Here is a 14,840-nt window from a genome sequence, read left to right on the forward strand (position 1 = left end):
TAAATAAGATGCTACCAAAGACCCAATGGGTCAATTAGGAAATCAAAAAGGAAATTTAAAAATACCCTGAGACAAGTGACAATGAAAAGTCAACCATACAAAAATCTATGGGATGTCGCAAAAGCAGTTCTTAGAGGGAAGTTGATAATGATACAGGCCTTCTTCAAAAACGAAAAATCTCAAATCAACAACTTAACTTACCACCTAAAAGAATTAGAAGAACAAACAAAACCTAAAGTCAGCATAAGAAAGGAAATCATAAAAATCAGAGTGGAAATCAATAAAATAGAGATTCAAAAAACAATAAAAAAAAATCAGTAAAGCCAAGAGCTGATGCTTTGAAAGAATAAACAAAATTGACAAACCTATGGCCAGACTCTGCAAGAAGAAGAGAGAAAGAACCCAAATAAAGAAAATAAGAAATGAAAAAGGAAAAATCTCAATGGGTACTGCAGAATACAAAAAACCCTAAGAAAATACCATTAATGACATATGCCAACAAATTTGATAAACTAGAAGAAATGGACAACTTTCTAGAGACATACAGCCCACCAAAACTGAATCAAGAAGAAATATATCACTTGAATAGATGGATCACTGTTCAAGAAATAAAACTGAACAGGTAATAAAAACACTCCCTACAAACAAGAGTCCATAATCAGATGGCTTCATAGGCAAATAATACCAAACATAAAAGGAAGAACTTATACCCACCCTTCTTAAATTTTCCAAGAGGCTGAAGAAGAAGGAATAATCTCAAAGACATTCTATGAAGCCACCATCACCCTAATACCAAAACCAGGCAAAGATGCCACCAAAAAAGAAAATTATAGGCCAATATCTTTGATGAATATATGTACATATTCTCAACAAAATTTTAGCCAACTGAACCCAACAATACATAAAAAAAGTTCATATACCACAATCAAGTGGGATTCATCCCGAATTCACAAGGATGGTTCAACATATGCAAATAAATCAATGTCATATACCACATTAACAAAAGAAAGGTAAAAAACACATGATCAATTTCAATAGATGTAGGAAAAGCATTTGACAAAATCCAATATCCATTCATGATTAAAAAAAAAAAAAACCAAAACCAAAAACTCCTTACCAAAGTGGGTATAGAGGGAGCATGTCTTGACATAATAAAATCATGCATGACAAATCCATAGCCAATATAATACTCAGTGGAGAAAAGCCAAAAGCCTTCCTGCTGAAATCTGGAACATGACAAGGATGCCCACTCTCACCACTTTTATATAGCATTGAATATGCTAGCCATAGCAATCAAACAAAAGAAATAAAAACTATCCAAATTGGAAGAGAAGTGGTAAAATTGTCACTCTATGCAGATGGCATGATACTATACATAGAAAACCCTAAGGACTCCACACAAAAACTACTCAAGCTGATCAATGAATTCTGCAAAGTAGCAAGATACAAGAGTAATATTCAGAAATCATTTCCATTTCTGTATATTAACAATAAAATATTAGAAAAGGAATATAAAAATACAATACCTTTTAAAATATCACCCCAAAAATTAAATACCTAGGAATAAACCTGACCAAGGAGATGAAAGTCTTATATGTTGAGAACTGTAAAACAGTAATTAAGGAAATTAAAGAGGATTCAAAGAAATGGAAAGATATCCCATGCTCCTGGATTGAAGAATTAATATTGCTAAAATGGCCATACCACCCAAAGAAATCTATAGTTAATGTAATCCCTATCAAATTACCTATGACATTTTTCACAGAACTGGAACAAATAATGCAAAAATTTGTATGGAACCATAGAAGATCCAGAATTGCCAGAGCAATCCTGAGGAAAGAGAACCCAATAAGAGGCATAACTCTCTCAGACTTCAGACAATATCACAAAGCTACAGTAATCAAGACAGTATGGTACTAATACAAAAACAGACATACAGACCAATGGAACAGAATAGAGAGCCCAGAAAAAAACAAAAAAAAAAAAAACAAAAAAAACCAGATACTTATGGTCAATTAAGCCTTGACAAAGGAGGCAAGAATATAAAATGGGAAAAAGACAGTCTCTTCAGAAAGTGGTACTAGGAAAACTGGACAGCTGCATGTAGATCAAAGAAACTAGAACACACCCTCACACCATGCACAAAAATAAATTCAAAATAAAATGACTTAAAGACTCAAATATAAGATGAGACACCATAAAACTCCTAGAAGAGAACATAGACAAAACATTCTCTGACATCAACTGGACAAATGTTTTAGATTAGTCTCCCAAGGAAATAGAAATAAAAACAGAAACAAATCAATGGGACCTAATCAAATGTACAAGCTTTTGCACAGTTAAGGAAACCATAAAAAATGAAAAGCCTATGGAATGGGAGAAAATAGTTGTAAATGATGCAACCTACAAGGGCTTAATCTTCAAAATGTACGAACAACTCATACAACTCAACAGCTAAAAAACAAACCACCCAACTGAAGAAAAATGGGCAGAAGACCTGAGCAGACATTCCTCCAAAGGAGACATACGGAGGACCAACAGGCACATGAAAAAGTGTTCGACATCACTATTAGAGAAATGCAAATGAAAACAACAACAAGTTGCATGAGTCAGAATGGCTATCATTAATAAGTCTACAAATAACAAATGTTAAAGAGGGTGTGAAGAAAAGGGAACCCTCCTACACTGTTGGTGGGAATGTAAATTGGTACAACCAATGTGGAGAACAGTATGGAACTATCTCAGAAAACTAAATATAGAATTACCATATGACCCAGCAATCCCATTCCTGGGTGTATATCTGAACAAAAGTGTAATTCAGAAAGATACACGCACCCCTATGTCCACTGCAACACTATTCACAATAGCAAGGACTTGGACATATCCTAAATGTTCACCTACAGATGACTGGATTAAGAAGATGTGGTGCGTATATACAATGGAATACTACTCAGCCATAAAAAAGAATGAAATAATGCCATTTGTAGCAACATGGATACAACTAGAGATTCTCACTCTAAGTGAAGTAAGTCAGAAATAGAAGGACAAATACCATATGATATTGCTTCTATGTGGAATCTAAAATATGGCATAAATGAACCTATCTAGAAAATAGACTCTCAGACGTAGAGAACAGACTTGTAGTTGCCAAGGGGGAGGGGAAGGGAGTGGGATGGACTGGGAGTTTGGGGGTTTGTAGATGCAAACCATTACATTTAAGATGGATAAGCAGGAGTTCCCGTTGTGGCTCAGGTGTAACGGACCCATAGTAGCCATGAGGATGTAGGTTTGATCCCTTGCCTTGCTCAGTGGGTTAAGGATCCAGCATTGCTGTGAGCTGCACTGTAGGTGATAGAGGCAGCTCAGATATGGCGTTGCTGTGGCTGTGGTATAGGTTGGCAGCTACAGCTCCAATTCAACCCCTAGGCTGGGAACTTCCATATGCCACACATGCAGCCCTAAAAAAAGACACCACACACACACACACACACAACACACACACACACAACGAATGGATAAGCAATGTGGTCCTACTTTAAAGTGCAAGGAACTATATCCAATCTCGGGATAGAACATAATGGGAGATAATATGAGAAAAATAGTGTGTGTGTGTGTGTGTGTGTGTGTGTGAGAGAGAGAGAGAGAGAGAGAGAGAGAGAGACGGGGTCACTTTCTGTATAGCAGAAATTGGCACACCATTGTAAATCAACTATACTTTAAGTTAAAATTATTTAACTGAAAAAAAGAAGCCAGGCCAATGGGCCTATAAAATGTCCCAAATTCTAGATTTTTCTGATTGTTAGTTTGTGGCATCATTTAACTTATCCCTCTGACCTCGGTATTGCCTGTAAGTAAGAAGTCAAATCTTAAAGTCTGATTAGATTCAAGCTAAGATTTTTGGCAAGAACATCTTAAGTGGTACTGTGCATTTTATAATGCTTCTCAAAGGAGGCACACAATACCTCGATGTCCCACTTTTAGGGAGGTTAAGATTAATGAGGTGGCTCAAATGGCAATCCACCCACTGAAATGTCCACTTTCCCCCTTTTACTGTTGGCTAGCACTTTGACATTTTTCAAATACCTAGTTCCCTATAAACATTTCACCTAGTCCTTTTGGCATCCATTTTGATAATAGCTACCTGAATTATTTATTTCACCAGGGAATTTTTAAGAAATTAGATTTTATAATTCTGTTTTTCCATGCTTATTAACTAAAATTTTTTCTTAAAAATGATCACTCCTTAAAGTTCAATATCCATTCATGATAAAAAGTCTTACAAAGGCAAGGATAGAGGGAACATATCTCAACATAATAAAAGCTATTTTTGAAAAGCCCACAACCAACATAATACTCAACAGTGAAAAGCTGAAAGCCTTCCTGCTAAAATCTTGAATAAGATAAGCATGTCCACTCTCACCACTTGTACTCAATACAGTATTGGAAGTCCTAGCCATAGCAATTACACAATAAAAAGAAATAAAATGTATCTTTTTTATTTCTTTTTATAAGAAATAAAAGTTAAGAAGTAAAACTGTCAGATGATATGATACTATATATAGAAAGCCCTGAAGACTCCAAACAAAAACTACTAGAACTGATAAATGAATTCAGCAATGTAGCAGGATACAGATCAACATACAAATATCTATTTCATTTCTTTACACTAACAAAGAAATATCATAAAGAGAGTGTAAAAAAAAATCTTTTAAAATTGCATCAAAAAAAAAAAACCACAAAAATTTAGGAATAAACCTGACCAAGGAGGACAAATACTGAGAACTATAAAATATTCATAAAGGAAACCAAAGATGATTCAAAGAAATGGAAAGATATCCCATGCTCTTGGATTAGAAGAATTAATATTGTCGAAATGCTCATACTATCCAACATAACCTACAGATTTAATGTAATATCAAATTACACATGACATTTTTCACAGAACTAGAACAAGGAATCCTAACATTTGTATGTAATCCAAAGACCCAGAATTGCCAAAGCAACCCTGAAGAAAAAGAACAAATCAGGAGGCATAAATCTTCTAGACTTCAGACAACATTGCAAAACTACAGAAATCAAGACAGTGTGGTATTGGCACAAAAATAGATGTATAGATCAATGGAACAGAATAGAGAGCCCAGCAATGAACCTACACATGTACAGTCAATCTTCAAAAAAGGAGGCAAGAACATACCTTCAGCAGTCTCTTCAGTAAGTGGTGCTGAGAATGCTGGACAGCAGCATTTAACCAATAAAGTCAGAACATACCCTCTGACCATATCCACAAATAAAATGGCTTAAAGACTTAGAGACAGGACACCATAAAACTCCTAGAAGAGGTCATATGCAAAACACTCTCTGACATAAATCACATCAATTTTTCTCCCAAGGTCAGTTTCCCAAGGCAAAAGAAATAAAAGCAGAAATAAACAAAAGGGGCTTTATCAAACTTCTAAGATTTGTACCGCAAAGGAAACTATTAAAAAATGAAAAGATTACCTATGGATTAGGAGAAAGTATTTGCAAACCATATGATTGACAAAGGCTTAATTTCCTATATAAAGACAGCTCATACAGCTCAATAGCAACAACAGCAGCAACAACAACAAAAGCAAGAAATAGCAGAAGAACTAGACATTCCTCCAAAGAATACATCCAGATGGCCAATAGGCCCATGAAAGATGCTTAGCATCCCTACTTAACAGGGAAATGGAAATCAAAACGACAATGAGGTAGCACCTCACATCAGTCAGAATGGCCATCACCAAAAAAATCTACAAATACGATAAATGCTGGAGAGAGTGTGGGGAAAAGGGAACCCTCCTACACTGCTGGTAAGAATGTAAGTTCATGCATCCACTATGGAAAACAGTATGGAGTTTCCTTAAAAAAAAAAAAACTAAAAACAGAGCTACCTTCTGATCCAGCAATCCCACACCTGGGCATGCATCCTGAGAAAACTCTGATTCAAAAAGACACATGCACCCCAATGTTTAGAGCAGCACTATTTACAGGAGCCAAGACATGGACGAAACCTACATGTCTATTGACATATGAATGGATGAAGAAGATGTGGTGTATATATACAATGGAATATTAGTCATAAAAAAAGGAATGAGGAGTTCCCGTCGTGGCGCAGTGGTTAACGAATCCGACTAGGACCATGGGGTTGCGGGTTCGGTCCCTGCCCTTGCTCAGTGGGTTAAGGATCCAGTGTTGCCATGAGCCGTGGTGTAGGTTGAAGACGCGGCTTGGATCCCGCGTTGCTGTGGCTCTAGTGTAGGCTGGTGGCTACAGCTCTGATTGGACCCCTAGCCTGGGAACATTCACATGCCTCAGGAGCAGCTCGAGAAAAGGCAAAAAGACCCCCCCGCTGCCAAAAAAAGGAATGAAATAATGCCAGTTGCAACCACATGGTTGGACCTAGTGTTTATCATACTAAGTGAAGTAAATCAAAGAAAGATAAATATATCATTTATATGTGGAACCTAAAACATGATACAAATGAGAATTTATTTACAAAATAGAAAGACTCACAGACATGAAACAAACTTATGGTTACCAAAGAAGAAAGCGGGGATGGAGGGATAAATTAGGAGTGTGGGATTAGCAGATACCAATCACTATGTATAAAATAAACAAGGTCTTACTGTACAGCATGGGGAACTATATTTAATATCTTGTAACAACCTATAATAGCAAAGAAAACATCACTCTTCATCAACTCAGGCAATTCAGGCACTCTAAATTAGAATTTATGTAGGAAACTACAAAGGTAAAGCAAGATAAATTCTTACTTCTTTAAATGATCATTTTCAGAATATCAATCTGACGCAACAGACACTTCCAAAGGTGACAAATGAGTTTTGAGATTTTTTTTTCCTTTCACTTTTTTTCTTTATCTTTATGAACTCTTGGATTTTTATATTTTCCATATGTTTCAACCAATTACAGTCAGTAGTTTTTTTCCACTTGCTCAAGTTATCCCATCTTTAGGCAATGGGCACCCTTTAGAATGGATGCTGTGCATGACCGTATACAAGTCACCTACACTCAGGGATCCTCAGATTCCTCATCTCCTGTCCTTTTGTCCTCAGAAGTCTCTGATACTTCCTCTATCTGGGGCACAACAGGAAGTCCCAAGCTCACGTGTGCTTTTCCTGACCCAGACCCCAACTCAACCATTTCTCTAGAGAGTCATAGTTACTTTTAGTGGGGGACTTCCCTCCTCTCTAATACTTACATTTCAAAATGAATCTGAATTTAACGACACTGTCAAGTTGAAAACCAACTTATTGCAAAGACCAAACACCCACTTATGTGCTACTCACAAAAGACATTTAATTAATACAATCACCAGGCACACACAAGTAAGATTATCAAAGCACTCTGGGCATTTCCTCACTGGTTCTGCAATATTCCCATTAAGTTGGTACAAGATAGTTTTATCCCCATCTAACAAGGTGAGCTGAATAGAAAAGCAGAAATTTAATTGCACAGAATATTAGATGCATGTAAACCTTAAGGCATGAGTCGTGTTCTCTGACTATTAACAAAAAGCTAGTCAAGGCTGTAAAGAAATTGTACAAAGCCGTCCAAAAAGTATTATGCAAATGATACTAACTGGCAGTTATTTAATGACATTTTAGTTAAGTAACTTAAAAGGAGTGTTTTGAATCATAGTTTTTAAAATGTATTTCACATTAAAATAGGTAAGCATTGACCAGGGATGTAACGCACTGGCTAGAGCAAACATTTATTTATTCAGTCCATAAATATTTATGTCCCTAGAAATACAAGACGCTAACATTTAGTCTTTACAGCTGTGATGTTTTAATTTCTAGAGATAGGATACTTTTTTGTGACTTTAAATCAATCACTATTGAACTATTCCACAACTGTCAAAGGTGGAATTATAGTATCATGATATATTCAAAGGACTTAGAAGAAGAAGGAACAGGTCTAATTTCCCAAGATATCAAATCCCTTGAGATCCATGGCATTTGGCAATTGACAGTCCCTTGTTTCACACTGGGGTTCGGGTTAGGTTTTCAAGCTATAAATCTACTTTATTCTCATTTTGGTTGCCAACTTGTTATTATCACCAGCCCCACCTGCCCCAGCCACCTCATTGTCAGGCCTCTATTGCACCAAAGAATAAACTTGAGCCAAACATATTCTTCCCTAGAGGACTGTCTCGGGCTGAACGGCCAGGAGACTTCCAATAGGACAATTTCGCCATTGGATTCTGCCTCTTTGTCAGCTAACACCTTGTCACCAGCGCTGTTACTTTTCACCGGTACTTTTCCAGTGCTGCCTGACTGCTTGCTTCTTCAATTCACAGGACGCCACTGTGGCAAGAGCTCTATTCTGGGAAGCGCACATCTTAGGCTCCCTGGAAGCCCCACTCCTGTGCATGATTGTGTTCAAGTAGCTGATCCTCAGATTCCTCATCTCCAGAGAGTCTCTGAGAGTCGTGCTGACGCCAACTTTTTCCCAACTAAAGTTACATGTGTCTCTCCAAAATCCTTCTATAAAGCCACAGTGGCAAAGAGAAACAAGCTCAAGGTCAGAGGCAAGCTGCTTCCCTAGTTTTGGTTCTTTTTAGCTGGTACAAACTCAATGAACACAATGAAGTCAACAATTTAGGAACACGAATTAAAAAACAATGCAAAACAACTAAAAAACCGAGTAATTGAAGACTTAGACACCACTGTCAACAAGCTGACTTTTTCAAAAGAGATGGGTTCACCCAATAGGATTGACCGAATTCATCAGAAAATAATCCAATTCCTCACTTAAATTTTGGCTGGGACACTGCCTTGCTTCAAAATGACTTGAATGATGTCAGCCTACAAATGCACCCCCCTGGCTATGGTTGTACTCTTGGAAGCTGTGTAGCAAAATAGTAAAGAGAATGTGCTTTGGAGTCAAACTATCTAGGTTTAAGGCTTACTCTATCACTCATTCGCTGTGAAACTGGGGTCTGGCTGCTCACTGCCATAAAGCCAATAATAAAGAGGCAAGGTTGGTGGAAAGAAAGGTTTGCTTTATTTTGGATGCCAACAGCCATGGGGGAGGTGGACTCCTGTGCAAAGGCTGACCCTCCCCCCCAACTGACACGCAGTGAGCAAGAGCTTCTAAAGGGGAATTTTACAGGTGTGTAGGGGAGGAGGGGGGGACATGCAGAAACAGCACTGTCAGCTCTGACAGTCGTCTGACAGCGGTCATGTGGTGGTCTGACCAGCATCACCGTGAGTATTTTAATAACAGTTAATCTTCAGTTCCAGGGGCACTTCGTTCCCATTTTTTTGAGGCCAGCTCTCAGAATTGGGGCAGCTTATGTCATTGGCTACACTCTGGGCATCATGTAGTTAACTTCTTCCACCTGGGGGGGTGGGTCCACAGGACCGCACAGGGCAGCATAGGGCTCAGAATATTTTCTACAGCCCTTGAGGAGGGACTAAAAGTCCTCCACTCTGCTTAATGACTAAACTATTGTTATTTGGTCTCATTTGTTTTCTTTTGCTTCTGCATTGTCTCGCTTCTCTGATTAAAGCTTTTCGACAGACCAAAGGCAGGCAGAGGACATAGGGGGCCAGTGCCTTTGGGTCCTGCCCTGTTTCATAACTATATGCGAGTTACTCAACCCCTTTTTGCTTCCATTTCCTTACGTATCAAAGGTGGGGAGTCAGAGCACCTCCCTCACAAGCAAATACAATTCAGTTCTGAGACAGCACTTGGGACCACCTGCGTCCTTCGTACATGGTCGCCAGGATACAGCAAATCAAGCTACGCTTCCTGACCAAAAAGAGAGCATGTTTGATTTCTTTCAACATATCACCATCACCCTTCATCACCCACCTCCAAAAAGCTCACAAGTCACTGCATGTTTTACAGATCATGCAGCACCTGTGGGGACAATTCAATGGTTCAAGGCAGTCCAACCGAGAAACCATAACTTCCAAATATTTCCAGAACACCTTCTTCAAGTGAGTACCTATCCAGTTGCACATCAATCAAACTCCTGCTGGGCCATTTATTGCTCTCCTGAGAGCTGTTTGAAAATTCTGTCTCCTGGCAAAGGGAAGCAATCCACCTCTTTGGGATTTTTTTTTTTCTTTTTTTTTCCTGAAAGGTCATATCTGCTCATGGTCTTAGACTTACGCTGCAATATGTAAGTCTCCCTTTTAACAAGATTCTTCAGCCCGCTACTCCTCCACCACAGGCCTTAGCAGCTTTCATTTCTCAAGCAACCAGTGACTTGAACAAAGAGCCAGCACTTCCTGTCCCCATGATGGCTGCAACGGTTGTAATATTTTTGTAAGAAACATTTATAAATGGGTTTCATTCAACGCAAAATTTCCCCTAAATTCCTTCACGTATGCGGAATGTGGGAAGAAAATGTGAGTTACCGTCAGAAAAGTACTTTTTTTCCTCTTTTCTGCTGTGAGCACTAGGCAGAGTAGCTTGAAACTATAAGAACACGCCTGAGATGTATGTGCTTGTCAATTATAAATAGATTCACATTTATAGTTCAAGAGATCACTCTGGAAGGTTCCCAGCAGCTTTCAGAAAAATAATTTCTCAGGTGCTTACGTGAAGTGGTTGAGGCAAAGTGGATTTTTCTATCCCAAATCCCAATTAATTCTGGTTCACATATTGAAGCACATATTTTTGTAAATATACAATGAGATACTGTATCCTTCTTCGCCAGCGGTAAGCAGAAGACAGAGGATTAATTCACCAACTTGGAAACCTCTGTCTGGATTACAGCTGAACAACAACAAAAAAGGTGTTCTTACCTCAGCAGCCAGCAGACAGACACTCTTAGAAGAGGATGTGTGTGTGAGGGGGTGTGTCAGGAGACCTGTGGGGAACGAGAAGAGAAAATTACTACAGTACATTTTTTTTTAATAATGATTTTTATTTTTTCCATCATAGCCGGTTTACAGTGTTCTGTCAATTTTCTACTGTACAGCCAGGTGACCCAGTCACACATACATATACACATTCTTTGTTCTCCCATTATCATGCTCCATCATAAGTGACTAGTTATAGTTCCCAGGGCTACACAGCAGGAGCTCATTGCTTATCCATTCCAATACATCTTTTGATTAACGCTCTATTTAATAGATTGACTTTTTTTTTTTCCTCCAAATGAAAATGCTTTTCCACCTAGACGCAGTTTAACTTAAGGAAAACGTAGCCTTTTGTAGAAGCAACCAATGAAAGGAAACTTTTTCTAGCTGTAAAACTACAAACTGCTTCTCGATCACATGACCCATCATGACCATAGCCCCTTTACCACCTGGAGCACCCATCCCCCAGCTGCTGCGCAAAGAGAGGATTCAGGAAAATAACCAGGTAACCCAGACAACGTGATCAAGCAGACCGTCTCCATTCGAAGAACTGCAAAATGGGTCAGAAGCGGGGAAGCCTTCAGAGGATAAAAAATAAAGAACAAGGAGGAGAAAAATAGAAAACATCTGACCAGCTGGGGCCAGAGGGTCAACCTGGGTTGGGATGAGAAAGAGCAAGGACCCAAGTGGAGTCCGGGGTTGGCTCTGCGTTTGGGGATTGGCTGGCTGGTTATACGGCACTTCTGGTCCAGCGAGGCATTTACGGGGACACACAAGTTATCTGTTTGTTGATGTGGCACCTCAGCAGGAGAGGATCCCCCTTGACACTGGAAATTCAATTTAATAGCTGATAGCAACTCCATGGAGAACTGCCTGCACTCACCGCGGGGGTATTAGGGCTGGGGTCAAGGACAGATATGCAGATGGCCACCAGTCACTGACTGATGTTGAAACAAAAGACCGGCCCCCTCACCTCGCCCCCTTCTTGCCCCCCACCCCGCCGGGGGGTGTGGGGTGGTCAATTCTCCAATGCAACTCCTGTGCCAGATTTCCGCAAAGGAGAGCCTGTCTCTAGCTCCCATCACAGCCTTGTTTAGATTTTCCTCTCTGCCCTATCCCTGTTTCTTTTACTCCTCTTTTCCAGAAAGCATTCTTCTAGTATATAACCTGAACAAGAGACCCCACATCAAGTTCCATCCAGGGGAGCCAACCTAAGAAGGCTGGTATTGCATTTGGTCCTAGGAAGCAAAGCTGACGGTGGGACACGCAGCATCACTACCTGGCTGGTCGGAAAGGAGGCGCACATCCCCGGTGGGAGGGGAGGGGCTTCTGGTTCCAGGCGTGGTGATTGCTAAGCTATTTACCTGTGGAGAACCGGGATGGGATACAGGTGGGAAGAGGTGCGTTCACTGGCACCACGGGATCAGCATTTAAGGTTTGCGGGAAATAGCAATTAAGGGTTGGGGAATTTAATAGGAAGAGCAAACGCCTGGCCAATCTATTAATCAATTTAAAGCAAAATGCGAGAATAAAAAAGAAGAAACCTCTGGCAGCTTTCACAGGAACCCTCATCTCCTGCTTCTGGAAGACTCAGTTGTAAGAACGGCAGAAGTTGAGAGAAGGTTAGATTTCCAGCAAAGGCCAAAGTCAGAGCCTCGATGGGGAAGAAGTGGGAACCTGAGATTTGGGGTGGGGATCTCCAAAGAGATGCACTTGAGAACCTCCACACCCTTCCCCTCCAGATTCCCTGGACCTCCCAGGGTCTGCCACCGAGCCCCCTGCCCAAACACACACATCCCTATGTGAAGAGGTTTCACCTTCTGTCTCATGATCTTCCCTGGGTTCCCTCCTGGCCATCACACCATCATTAGGGGCAAAACTCGGCATAATGCAACCAGGAAACTGCTAGGATTACCAGCAGGATGGAGACGGATGTCCTCTTAAGCACCACAGAACCAGGCTCACGTGCGTCAGCAGGGGCACGTGGGTGTTGGCCGTGGATCAGGGAAGAGGGGAGGGTGTGAAATGGGCTTATACCGTGGAAGTGATGCATTGAGGGTTTCCATTGCTATTTTCTGTTCATTTGAAGGATTTATCATGTTATTCTTGGGGTAGCAAACTCTTTGTTCAGCATGATTTTTCTTATGTATGTGGCTTTTAATTTGCATGTTTTCATGCACACCCCAGGACTCCCCAGTATTATATATTCGAGTTACTTCCTTGGCCCTTGAAGATAGCTGTTAGTTGTACTGTTTTGCCTTCAAGCATCAATTGAAATTCTTTTTATTGCTTTGTGGACCCTCTGAAAAAAATCACTTTGCCTTTTCACATCTCTGTTCATGTGCCTGTTAAACATGACTGTTTGTCTCGTGTATTTAAATTCTATCATAGTTTAATTCCTTGTTCATTCTTATCTAAAGTTCCAATCCTTCAGATTGCCTTCCAAAACTTCTACGTTATCCACTATTTTTGTCTGAACTTCGTTTTCTATTATTTGTCACATGTGTATTTATAAAATGGTACATATTACAATAAACCGGAAATTTTTCACAGCTGTTTTAGTGGGAAAAGGTAATTTCTCACTAAAATGTTTTCATTAATTAAGGATTGATTGGTCATGTGCTATTGACCAGACACCTTGCTTAAATGCATTATCTCATAATCCTCACCCGCCTATAAAGTAGTTGGTATTATTGTCTCAGTTTCACAGATACGAGAAAATAATAGAAAAGTTAAACAGCATATTCAATGTCACACATCTAGTAACTGAAAAAGCTGCTCATGCTCTTCATCACTACATTGTTCTAAAATTCCAATTACTGCCTTGTAAATATCAACTTATTCTAGAATAGATTCTTAAATCTCGGTCAGTTGAAACCTTAACAATTTAACAAAGTTTGGAAAGACACCTATTTCACAAAACACTTTGACAGCTATTGCTTGTTTATTTTCCAAAACATGCAAATAGGAGAAAAATACTTCTCAATTTTTTTTTTCTTTCTGCCTTTTCTAGGGCTGCACCCGTGGCACATGGAGATTCCCAGGCTAGAGGTTGAATCGGAGCTGTAGCTGCCAGCCTACGCCAGAGCCACAGCAACCAGGGATCTGAGCTGCGTCTGCCACCTACACCACAGCTCACAGCAATGCCAGATCCTTAACCCACTGAGCAAGGCCAGGGATCGAACCCACAACCTCATGGTTCCTAGTCGGATTCCTTAACCACTGCGCCACAATGGGAACTCCCTTCTCAAATGTTATAATAGAATAAAGGAAATTTCCAACTCCTTTAAGTTCTCTGTCTGTGTTGGCTTACTTACTAATTATTTTGGCTCTTACAATTTCCTCTGCCTCCCTTTTATTTACAGGGATTAAAACCACAGAGTGAAATGAAAGGAATCTCATGTGTCCCTTACACTGGATAAAGACCAATCATAAGAAAATGTATAATTTCCCATTAAGCCTGCCAGATGCGACCCAGAAAGACTCACCCGCTCCTGCCCACAGCTCCAGCCTTGCCTGCCTTGTTCACCTTCTGCCTGCCTTCCTCCAGCCATTCTAGTATGTTCTCAGTTCTTCCAGGGGACCAGCTGCTCCCCATCCTGAGGCCTCCACGTTCACCTGGTCTTGTGGTCAGGTGCCATCTCTCTACTGCTCACTTTCTTCCATTTAACCCTCCCTCCTCCTTTTTCCTGTCTCAGCTTCCATGTCAGGTCCTTAGGGTTGTCAGTCAGACCCTTGCTGGCCAGGTGAGATTCCAGCATCTCGCACGGTGACAGGGCTCTGTCGTCATCATCACCATTCCCGTCCCCAGACGGCTCTCCGTGAGGGTGGCCTTGTTCTGTGCGGTCCCTGCAACAGAGTCTCAGTATTTCTTGAAGGGATGCATTGAACATAAAAATAAATGAATAGGAGTTCCCATCGTGGCGCAGTGGTTAACAAATCCGACTAGGAACCATGAGGTTGCGGGTTCGATCCCTG

Source organism: Sus scrofa, chromosome 8 (genome assembly GCF_000003025.6).
Source record: "Sus scrofa isolate TJ Tabasco breed Duroc chromosome 8, Sscrofa11.1, whole genome shotgun sequence".
Classification (NCBI taxonomy): Eukaryota; Metazoa; Chordata; class Mammalia; order Artiodactyla; family Suidae; genus Sus; species Sus scrofa.